Source organism: Tupaia chinensis, unplaced genomic scaffold (assembly GCF_000334495.1).
Source record: "Tupaia chinensis unplaced genomic scaffold, TupChi_1.0 Scaffold145009_1, whole genome shotgun sequence".
Lineage (NCBI taxonomy): Eukaryota > Metazoa > Chordata > Mammalia > Scandentia > Tupaiidae > Tupaia > Tupaia belangeri.
In genome coordinates this window covers 27,258-38,135 of record NW_006204870.1, presented here as the reverse complement: position 1 = coordinate 38,135, position 10,878 = coordinate 27,258, and the positions used below count along the sequence as shown (strand labels likewise).

Sequence of the window (10,878 nt, the reverse complement as noted above, 5' to 3'; positions counted from 1 at the left end):
TCAGGGATGGCAAGACAAAGGGCAAGGTATGCAGGACGTAAGAATTGGAAAATTATTTGCTGAGAACATATATGTGGATGTACTTGATTGAGACAATGCACAGTGTATTTTGGATGGAAAATTCATTTGTGTGTTGTGATGGTGTAAAGTGAATAAATAAATAAATAAATAAATAAATAAATAAATAAATAAATAAATAAATAAATAAATAAATAAATAAATAAATAAATAAATAAATAAATAAATAAATAAATAAATAAATAAATAAATAAATAAATAAATAAATAAATAAATAAATAAATAAATAAATAAATAAATAAATAAATAAATAAATAAATAAATAAATAAATAAATAAGAAAGCAAGCATAGATACCAGAGACAATGTGGGAGGAGAGTGGGAGATGGCAGAGGGTAAGAGATAGGGAATCAAGGACGAGGGAAAAAAAAAAAAAAGAAAAACATTAGGAAATAAGAAATGGAAAATTATTTGTTGATGATAACATGTATGCTGATGTGCTTGATTGAACCAATATACAGTGTAATCTGGATGGAAAATCTCATTTTGCATGTTGTAATGATGTACAGTGAATGAATGTAAATAAATAAATTTAAATAAAAAAAAGAACACCAATGCAATCACTTTTTCTAATTTTTATTTGTTTGTTTGTTTGTTTGTTTGTTCTGTCATAGAGTAAGTGTGCTCGCCAGAGAGAGACAGAAAGAAAGAGAGGGAAAGTGAGAAATCGCTTCTCAGGGGTGATGGCCACACTACATTCCCTCCTTCTCCAGGCTCCTCTCAGGATTTTGGACACATGCACACATGCCCAGTGTGATTTACCAAGCCATCATGTGTGGAACTAGAACCTTGCATTCAGTCATGTGGAATCCAGCACCTTAACTGCAACACCACCTTCTGCAGATTTCAATTATATTTTAACTCCTGGATGGTGAAAATGCTAATGACTGTTGGAAGCAGTAGAGTTTACAGAGAACGTGTAATAAATTCATCACGCTTTAAACTTGGTCTCGCAACGACAACAAATCAATAGGAAAATTTTCCTTTCTTGCCAGACCAGTGTCCACAAGGGAAATCAGCTACTAAGATTTTGTAATTATAAGGAGGAAACAAACCTAATGGGCAGATATAGGGAGCTGCAAATATTTTATCTGTCATTGTCCCTCATGGAGAACAACCTTGGGTTGGACAGGACATGGATGATATTTCTGGAATCTCCAGACTGGCTAGGGTTCCATGCTTAATTCTTTCACTATGTATTGTCTGGCTGCAGTCTCCAATACCATCCATTCAGGGAGAAATTCACCCTTCCAGAAGACTGTCCTCTCCAAGAGTCCATGCAGGTGAGTCTGAGAGCCCAGTAGGTATGGCAGGTCCTGTTCAGAGAGAATGCATGCCAAGGACATCTACCTGAGATCACCTGAGAGTCAATCCAACCTAGCAAGGGCTGAGAGATTGATATGTCTTTGTTCCTTGTTTCACAACATTATATATCATTAATTCATTTAATATGTTAAAAAGTCATGTGTCTGTCATACTTAGCAATGCAGGCATCATTATAGACAATTTAATGATGGGAATAGACTTCCAACTGGATGAGGGTGAAGAAGAAATGGGAGAAATAAAATGATTTCAGTCAAATTAGAACATGTGCACACAATTTTTCAGTAATAGGAGTAGGAAAAGTAGAATCAGAGTTGTGATGGCATGTGCAATGTGGGGACATGTTTAAGAGAGAGAGTCTGAGGTGTGGGGACATGTGCTGAGCAAACACCACATGCTCTTTTGGGGTTTGGCAGAACCTTGTAACTTGTCTTCCCCTGACCTTGGCTGCAGACAGAGCAAGGGTGGAAATTACTAGGGGCGTTCCAACAGACACATCTGATGGACTTCAAGAAACATCTTGACCCCAATTAGTAAAGTCCAATCCCTGCTCTGCATCTGAAAGGTTATTTAGCCTACTCTGGGTGGTGCACTCCTTATGGAGAAGTTCTTTAGCTCCTTCCCCACACCTAACAGCTAGTTCTCTGCATTAGAAAGGAAGATGAGATTTACTCTAGATGGGATTACCACCAAGGGATACACTTTGCCCTGGTATGACTAATCTCATAGATTTGTTAACTGCTTCTTATTGTCTGTAACCTGACAACTAATCCATGAAGTGTCATGAAACATACATGTGTAATGTCTCCTTGTACTATAAATAAAGACGTCCAGTTCATCTGGGCGGCACAAGTTGCTTGGGCTACCTAGGCTCAGGCTGCCTGTGTCCCTTTCTACTCTAACCCTTTGTCTCATTCTTTCCAATTCCCCAGTCCTGGCAAGATGGAGGGTTTTCTCTTTCTCGTCCTCTTTCTCTTCCTCAGCAGCAGCCCTCTGATCATGATTCAGCCAGACCCAAGCCCTGGGGCGGACGCCGACAGTGCAACAACTTTAGGGTCTTTGGAGGAATTTTTGAATTGTAGGTATTTTTGTATATTTTTTGTTTGAAGAGCGAGATCAATGGGTTGCTTGCAATTCATACTTTGTAACAGGAGTTCATGAGACATACATTTCACAGTTTCTTTCACAGAGACCATTCACCTAAAAATTTATTCAAAGGTCAAAATGGGAATTTAAGAGTTTTTACTCACAACTGTTTTCATGCTGGTTTGTTGAATATGTTTGTGGGTCTATTACTTTATTGCAAATGAAGACAATTCTTTGTTTTTCTGTTCTGGGGTTTGAATACTATTTATTCTTTTTAATTTTTCCCTTTAAATAAAACCAATTTTTTAAATAAAATGTTAGAATACCATTGACAGTCTGGGTTGTGTCAAAGGTGGCACTGGTGTGGCCTGGGTCCACAGAGGATTCAAGATGACCAACGAAGAACCTCTTCCCAAAAAGGTTTGACTGAGTGAAACAGACTTCAAAGTTATGGCACAAGATGAGTTAATTCTGAGATGGAAACAATATGAAACATATGTGCAAGCCTTGGAGGGCAAGTACACAGATCTTAACTCTAATGATGTAACTGGCTTAAGGGAGTCTGAAGAAAAACTAAAGCAACAACAGCAAGAATCTGCATGCAGAGAAAACATCCTTGTAATGCGACTAGCGACCAGGGAACAAGAGATGCAAGAGTGTACTACTCAAATCCAGTACCTCAAGCAAGTCCAGCAGCCGAGTGTTGCCCGACTGAGATCAACAATGGTAGAGCCAGTGATCAACTTGTTTTTCCTAAAAATGAAAGGTGAACTGGAACAGACTAAAGACAAACTGGAACAACCCCAAAATGAACTGAGTGCCTGGAAGTTTACACCTGATAGAGGCCTGATGCTGTTGGACTATTCCGAAGATGTGGTCATCTCCGAAAAATCCCCCTCCTAGAACATGTAGACACTTGAGAAATGTTTCTGTTTGAAGAAAATAGAGGGAGAAACAGAAGTCTTAAGTCTGTGGCACACTGTGTCTTCAGACTGTTTGGAGGAATGAAAACCTGGAGATTTTAAATCATGAATTGAACATGTAAAATTCCAGTAAAATGTAAAGATAGAATACACATCACTCTTAACCTTGAGCATAGTGACTTAGACACTGTATGCCAGTTTTGCCAATAAGACTGTGGACTTCATGATTGTTACTGAACTTCTGGGTTAAAGCTCAAATGAGGTGAATTTTGCCTTTAAAGGATTTATTTGCTAAGAACGAACTTCTAATAGTCATGAGAGAATCAAATGATAGATGTCAGTACAAGTAGTGCATATATTTAACCATTTAATTTGGGGCTCTGTTTTACTTGATTAAGCCTTAAATCAATGTGGTTTTAATCAATGGTTTGTTCTTTGAATTGTTTCAAAAACTGTAGATAATCTTACTGAGGACTGTACAAACATGAAGGTGTGGTATCAAACCTCCAGGTCAAAACTGTGAAGCATTATAAGCATTCATTTCACAACTAGATTGTATAAGGACATTGACTGTGATGAGACCTACTGTGTTACTTTTTTTTTTTTCCAGTAGTGAACATTATGAAATCCCCATTCCATTCAACAGGCATATGTTAAAAGAGCATTGTCATTGGTGTTAATGGGGGAATGTGTTCCTTTATTGTATTTAAGCCTTTTGTACTGTACTCTTTATATTAAATTAAATGTGCCTGCACTCTTAACATTTTAATTTGGAGGGCGCTGTAGACAGAAGATTGATTTTGGAAAAATTGTTGCTGTGCTCTTCAAAGTGAAGGCTGTATCTCATTTTTGAAAAACCTACTTAATTCCAGCTGGTATCATAAAAGACAAGGGGACTTGACATTTGTTACTTTTTGACACCTTGTCCCAGGATATTGCAGTAGAAGTTAATGTGGGACAGCTTCACAGGGTGCCTGTCAGAAGACTGGGGAAATACTGTATTGGAACTGTGGGCTGGCAAGTAAGATATTGTGTGAATTGACAAAAGGTCTAGTGATCATTTATAGTAAATTCATTTGATCATTTAGATAAATGAGGTATTATTTTCTTCATGCTTCCATCCAATCCTGGAGGTCAATTTTTTCCTCAGATCATTCTTTAAGTCACCAATTCGAATTTACACTTGGTGATAATGGAGTCTAAGATGAGTGGAAGATAAATGTTCCAGCTTGTCCCAACGTTTAAGTGCAGTTTTAACAAGGGTGACTTAAGTTCTCTCTTAATCACTCAAATCAATTCCAAACAGGCAAAAAGTTAATGGCGAAGTGTCGAATGCTTATCCAGGAGAATCAAGAGCTTGGAAGGCAGCTGTCCCAGGGACGTATTGCACAACTTGAAGCAGAGTTGGCTTTACAGAAGAAATATAGTGAGGAGCTAAAGAGCAGTCAGGATGAACTGAATGACTTCATCATTCAACTTGATGAAGAAGTGGAGGGTATGCAGAGTACCATTCTAGTTCTTCAGCAACAACTGAAGGAGACGCACCAGCAGTTGGCTCAGTACCACCAGCAGCAGTCTCAAGCCTCAGCCCCAAGTACCAGCAGGAGTACATCTTCTGAACCTGTAGAAGAGGCAGAGGCCACAAGTAAAGATGGCAGTCGTCTGGCAAATGGACCAAGTAAAGGCAGCTCCTCCCGTCAGAGGACGTCTGGGTCTGGATTTCACAGGGAGGGGAACGCAGCTGAAGATGACTTTCCTCCTTCTCCAGGGAATGATAATAAGGCCTCCAACAGCTCAGAGGAGAGAACTGGCAGAGGAGGTAGTAGTTATGTAAACCAGCTCAGTGTGGGGTATTAAAGTGTAGACTCTCCCACAGGCTGTGAAAACTCTCTCACACACCACTCAAATGACACAGACTCCAGTCATGATCCTCAAGAGGGAAAAACAGTGAGTGGGAAAGTTAATCGAACAGTGGGTTCCCACCATATTCAGAATGGCTTGGACTCAAATGTAAATGTACAGGGTTCAGTTTTGTAATATTTTTCCAGCAAATTTTTATGCAGTGTCATTTACTTTGAGAGAGTATACTGTCTAGAAAATTAATGCATACTTTTGTCACAATTTGCCTTTTTGTAGATGTATGTTTTTGTTTTTGTTTTTGCTATTCTTTTTTCCCCTTCTGCTTCAATACCTCTGCCTCTTTGGAAATTGTAACAGTTAACTACTTTGTTGCTAAAAAAGACATTTTGTGCAGGGTCAAGTTATTTTTATATGAGTTAATGTGAAGTTGTAAATGGAGATTTTTCCTTAAAGTATAACACAATGATGTCTGTATAAATCTGTGTCTATCTAGAACCTGTGCTGTGTAAGGGCATTCTTACTCATGCTGTTATACTTATGCACCATTCAAACTGTTAGAGTAGATGTGGGTTTATGACTGCCAAGTTTGCCCAGTACAGTAGTTTTTATCACTAAATGTTGGACTTGTTGATGGAGTCCTATAGTATTTTCAGTGTTAGATACAGTTTTTTCCACCATACATCTGTGCATTTTCTCTTTAGGTGACTGAATGTTTAAGAAATTTGTGTGCATAGTTACTCAGTTTTTATGAACTGTTGTATCTTGTTAATGCATATTGCTCTGTGACTCCAGTATATCTTATCCATACTGACCAAACCTAAATAAAGATTTTTATTGTAAAAAAAAAAAGATTTTGGGCATACATGCACACATGACCAGTGTGATTTTCTTTCTTTTTAAAAAATTATAATTATTATTATTTTAAATTGGACCAGAGATAGAGAGAAGACAGAGAGAGCAGCCCCTCAAGTGTGTTTTGCAAGCTGCTGAGTTCAGGACTCGAACCACAGTCAGTTATGTAGGAGTCTACCACCTTAACTACTACTATCCCTATTTGCCCCCAAAATTATGACCTTATAATACAGATGTGTGAATACCAATCAACAGATAAAAATTAGGGAGATCTCTTTGACCCATGAAATATCTTTGAAACCAAATAGTGTGTGATTCCACTAACCAAGGCACCTGAATTAGTCAAAGTCATAGAAACAGAACAGAATGGTGGTTGCCAGGGGGTTGGTGAAAGGGGGACACAGAGTTTTCTTTCAATGGATATAAAGTTATAATCACTGAGCCAGCAGGTGATGTGATGGTTAAGGTGGATGGATGGCATATGGTTGACTCCAGACCCAGCAGCTTGAAAAATGCACACTCAGTCTTCTGAGATCGAGGGGATTGTGGTGTGGCTATTCTTCTTAGGGGGTGATTTATCACTATCCCTGTCTCTGTCTCTCTGTCCTGTGAGTGCATGTGCCCAATAGCAGAACTAAAAACAAAAACAGAACCCTATGAACATCACATTGTGCTCTGTAAATATGTACAATTATTATTCATCAATAAATAAACAAGTTAAAGATCCTGTAGAACACATGATCTGTGGGAACAAAGACGTGAGCTGAAATTCCTACGCAGAGATGGCACTGCAAAAGCCTAAAGGGGATTAGATCCAAACAAAACTATGGAAATTAACTTTAAGACTGCAAAACATTAACTATGGCATTTCAATTATGTGAGCCATACCTGTCTGTGCGAAATAGCCATCTGACCTTCCTCTTTTCAGGTAGTCACCTCCACCACATGGAACCAGGGAATGAGACACAGATTTCAGAACTCCTTCTTCTGGGACTTTCAGAGGAACCAGAATTGCAACCCCTTATATTTGGGATTTTCCTCTCCATGTACCTGATCACTGTGTGTGGAAACCTGCTCATCATCCTGGCCACCATCTAAGACTCCCACCTGCACACACCCATGTACTTCTTCCTCTACAACCTGTCCTTTGCTGACATCTGTTTCATTTCCACAACCGTTCCAAAGATGCTGGTGAACATCCAGACACAGAGCAAGGTCATCACCTATGCAGGCTGCATCACTCAGATGTTCTTTTTTATAGTTTTTACAGTATTGGATTACTTCTTTGCAGTATTGATGGCCTATGACTGGTATGTGGCCATCTGTCACCCCTTGCACTACACAGTCATCATGACCCCCTGGCTCTGTGGAAAGTTGGTTCTGGCATCCTGGATCCTGTGTGTCTTGTATTCCTTGTTACATAGCTTAATGAAATTGTGACTGTCCTTCTGTACACATGTGGAAATACCTCACTTTTTCTGTGAACTTAATCAGGTGGTAAACCTGGCCTGCTCTGACACCTTTCTTAATGACATGGTGATCTATTTTGCAGCATGTTGGTCCCCTCACTGGGATCATTTACTCTTATTCTAAAATTGTTTCTTCTGTATGTGCAATCTCATCAGCTCAGGGGAGGCAGAAAGCATTTTCCACCTGTGCCTCTCACCTCTCAGTTGTCTCCTTATTATATTGTACATATATGGGTGTGTACTTTAGTTCTGCTACAACCCACAGCTCACGCTCTAGTGCAATGGCCTCAGTGATGTACACTGTGGCCACCCCCATGCTGAACCCCTTCATCTACAGTCTGAGGAATAAAGACATAAAGAGGGCTCTGAAAATACTCTTTGGGAGGGTAACTATTAAACTATTAAACTATGGGCTAGAGCTGAAGTAGTGCCATGATTGCAAGTTTTAAAGCATGGTAGATAAAAATTGTGATTTTCTGATCAGATTGTGAAAGTAGAGCTGACTCTCTTTGTCTATGCAATTGAAGTAATACTATTTCTATCTTCTACACTCTCTCATATCCAGGTGATACTTTCTCTGCCATTTTTCTACTTCCTCAAAGTTATTCCCAGGTTTGTATCAGAAAAACTTTAAAATTTTCATTATCTCAGAGGATGACAGTATCTTCAGGATACTGTATTCTCAAATAGTCTATATTATTCTGAACAATTCTGAGCCACACTGCAATCTCTTCTCCTCCATCCTCATCTTTGGGGTTTGAGTATGTACACACACGTGCCTGGTGCAAATTTTAAGCCACTGAGTCTGGGGCTCAGACCACGACTGGCCGGCCATGTGGGAGTCTAGCACCTTAAACACCATGCCACCTGCTGACCTATCATACAGCTGTTTTCAAATTGTTTATTTTTGTCAAATATTTTTTACCTGTGATTGAGTGAATTTGTAGATGTGGAACCCCAGATATAGGGGAGAGGGGAGCATTTATTATGACTAGATTTTGGGAATTTGCTCCAACTATATATTTTCTGCAGCTTCTGTTTCTTTGCAACTTCATCATTCAATTTAAGTACCTTGCTTTATTAGACTTTCTGTTCTATTTTATATGTGGAAGTTTTCTTTTTTGCCCATTTTCCTATTTCATATATTAACTCCTAACTTGGTAAAGAAACATAAGTGTAAAGGAGATAGAGAGAGTAAGAGAGAGAGAGAGAGATAGAAGGGGAGAAATCACTCCCTAGGATGAATGGCACACTGCACTCACTTCTCTAATCTTCTCTTGGAATTCGAGCACTTAGGCACACATACTCATCATGATATTCAAACAACCAGTCCAAGGTTTGAGCTATGCAGTCAGTCATGTGGGATCCAGTGCTTTAATCTTCACACCACCTGCTGACCTGGGTTTTATTTTCCTTATTAAGATCTAATTCTCTTATCCAGCCCAGTGTTTATAGCACCCATCATAGTCAAGGAAAAAAATTGATGATCAAACTCATGGCTCTATCTGGAGTGCATGTGAAAACAGAAATGGGGAACCAGCAGTTAGCATAATGGCTATGTTGCTGGACTCCCACGTAGTCGACCGTGGTTCGCGTCCTGGACCCGGTGGCTTAAAACTCATGCCGGGCGCATGTGCGTGTGTGCCCAAGATCCCGAGAGGAGAATGGAGGAGAAGGGATTGCAGCGTGGCCATCCCCCTTGGGGGGTGATTTCTCGCTTTCTGTCTCTCTTTCTCTCTCTGTCTGTCTGGCAAGCGCACATGCCCTATAGTGAAAATCTCTCAAAAAAATAAAAAACCCAGAAATGGATTATTTTGTTTTAATCTGCCTTAGAGTCAAAGATGACCTTAAATATAATAAAGCAATTTGTAATTATACGTTCTATTACTATAGAATATGATTCTTTTTAAAGTTGTACATCTATTCATTGAGGAAGATCAGATTATTGCTTGTGTGTGAGGCATTATATTTTTGGTATATAGTGTTGTTTAGAGAGTTTTAATATTTCACTATTGAATTAACTTCCTAAAAAAATGAAAAGCTATTTACTGATGATGATGTGTATAGTAATGTCTTCATCTTGATTGATATGCATGGCAATTGTGTTTGAAAAAGAAATGTTATGCACTGTAAAGATATATATGATTAAATGTAATATAAAAAATATAAAAATAAAAGAAGAAAGAAAAAGTCATCAAAGACAATTTAAGGTATTTCAAAAGCATATAAATTTTTAAAATGAACTTAATAGCCTAGACTTATAATTCTTGTATATAATGAGTTCAAAATAAAGAAATATGTTAATATTTTTTAACTTGGTAAAAAGATATATGTGATTACATGTGATATAAAAAATAAGTAAAAGTAAAAAATAAAATAAATAAAAGTAAAAGGTAAAAAAATAATAATAATCTTCCTGTTTTTGCCTGAGCATGCCCAGGGCTGCCTGCCAATATCAATCCATTCATCGTTCTACATGAAATCTCTCCCTTCTTCCTGAGTTGTGTTATATCGCTAAAGGAGCAATGGATGAGCGATATCAATATTATCTGTCATCGACTTCCAAGGTCCTGAGGAATCTCTCAAGACCACAAGATCAATGGGTGCCTCACACAGAGAGCTTGAATTCCTTTCCAGTCATATGGTCAAGGTCAAGAGGTTTTCTGCACGAAGAAGCATGTCTTTTCATTTCTCCTATTTATCTGAAAAGGAACTACAATGTTCTCCCCCATTTTTAAAAAAAATTGCACTGTAGGGGCCAACAGATGATGTAGTGGTTAAGGCATTGAACTCCCACATAGACAACAACAGTTCAAATCCTGGACCTGGCTGACACTCATGCCGGGCACATGTGTGTGTGTGTGTGTGTGTGTGTGTGTGTGTTTGTACAAAATCCCAGGAGAAGAATGGAGGAAGGGATTGCATCATGGCCATCCCCACTGGGAGGTAACTTCTCATTCTCCCTCTCTCAGTCCCCCTCAGATGAGCGCATGTGTCCTCTTGCAAAAAAACTTTAAAAAAGAACAAAGAAACAAACAAAAGAGAAAATACTGCATTACATGAATATGCAATACTTTCATGTGTAATTCCAATAGTTAGAAAGGAGAAAAAGCAAAATATACAGGAAACAAGAAATGAAAAATTATTTGTTGATGATAACACATATGTTGATGTGCTTGATTGAGCCAATATACATTGTGTTCTGGATGGAAAATCACATTTTGTATGCTGTAGTGATGTACAGTGAATGAATGTAAATAAATAAATTTAAAAAAGAAAGGGTAATGT

The 10,878-nt window shown here is 38.4% G+C and overlaps 2 pseudogenes; both read left to right on the top strand.

Moving 5' to 3' along the window:
* Window positions 1-2,876: 2,876 nt before the first annotated feature.
* LOC102481142 (pre-mRNA-splicing regulator WTAP-like) lies at window positions 2,877-5,446 on the top strand (annotated as a pseudogene).
* A 1,620-nt stretch (window positions 5,447-7,066) lies between these two features.
* On the top strand, window positions 7,067-8,018 carry LOC102482822 (olfactory receptor 7A17-like; annotated as a pseudogene).
* Window positions 8,019-10,878: the final 2,860 nt, after the last annotated feature.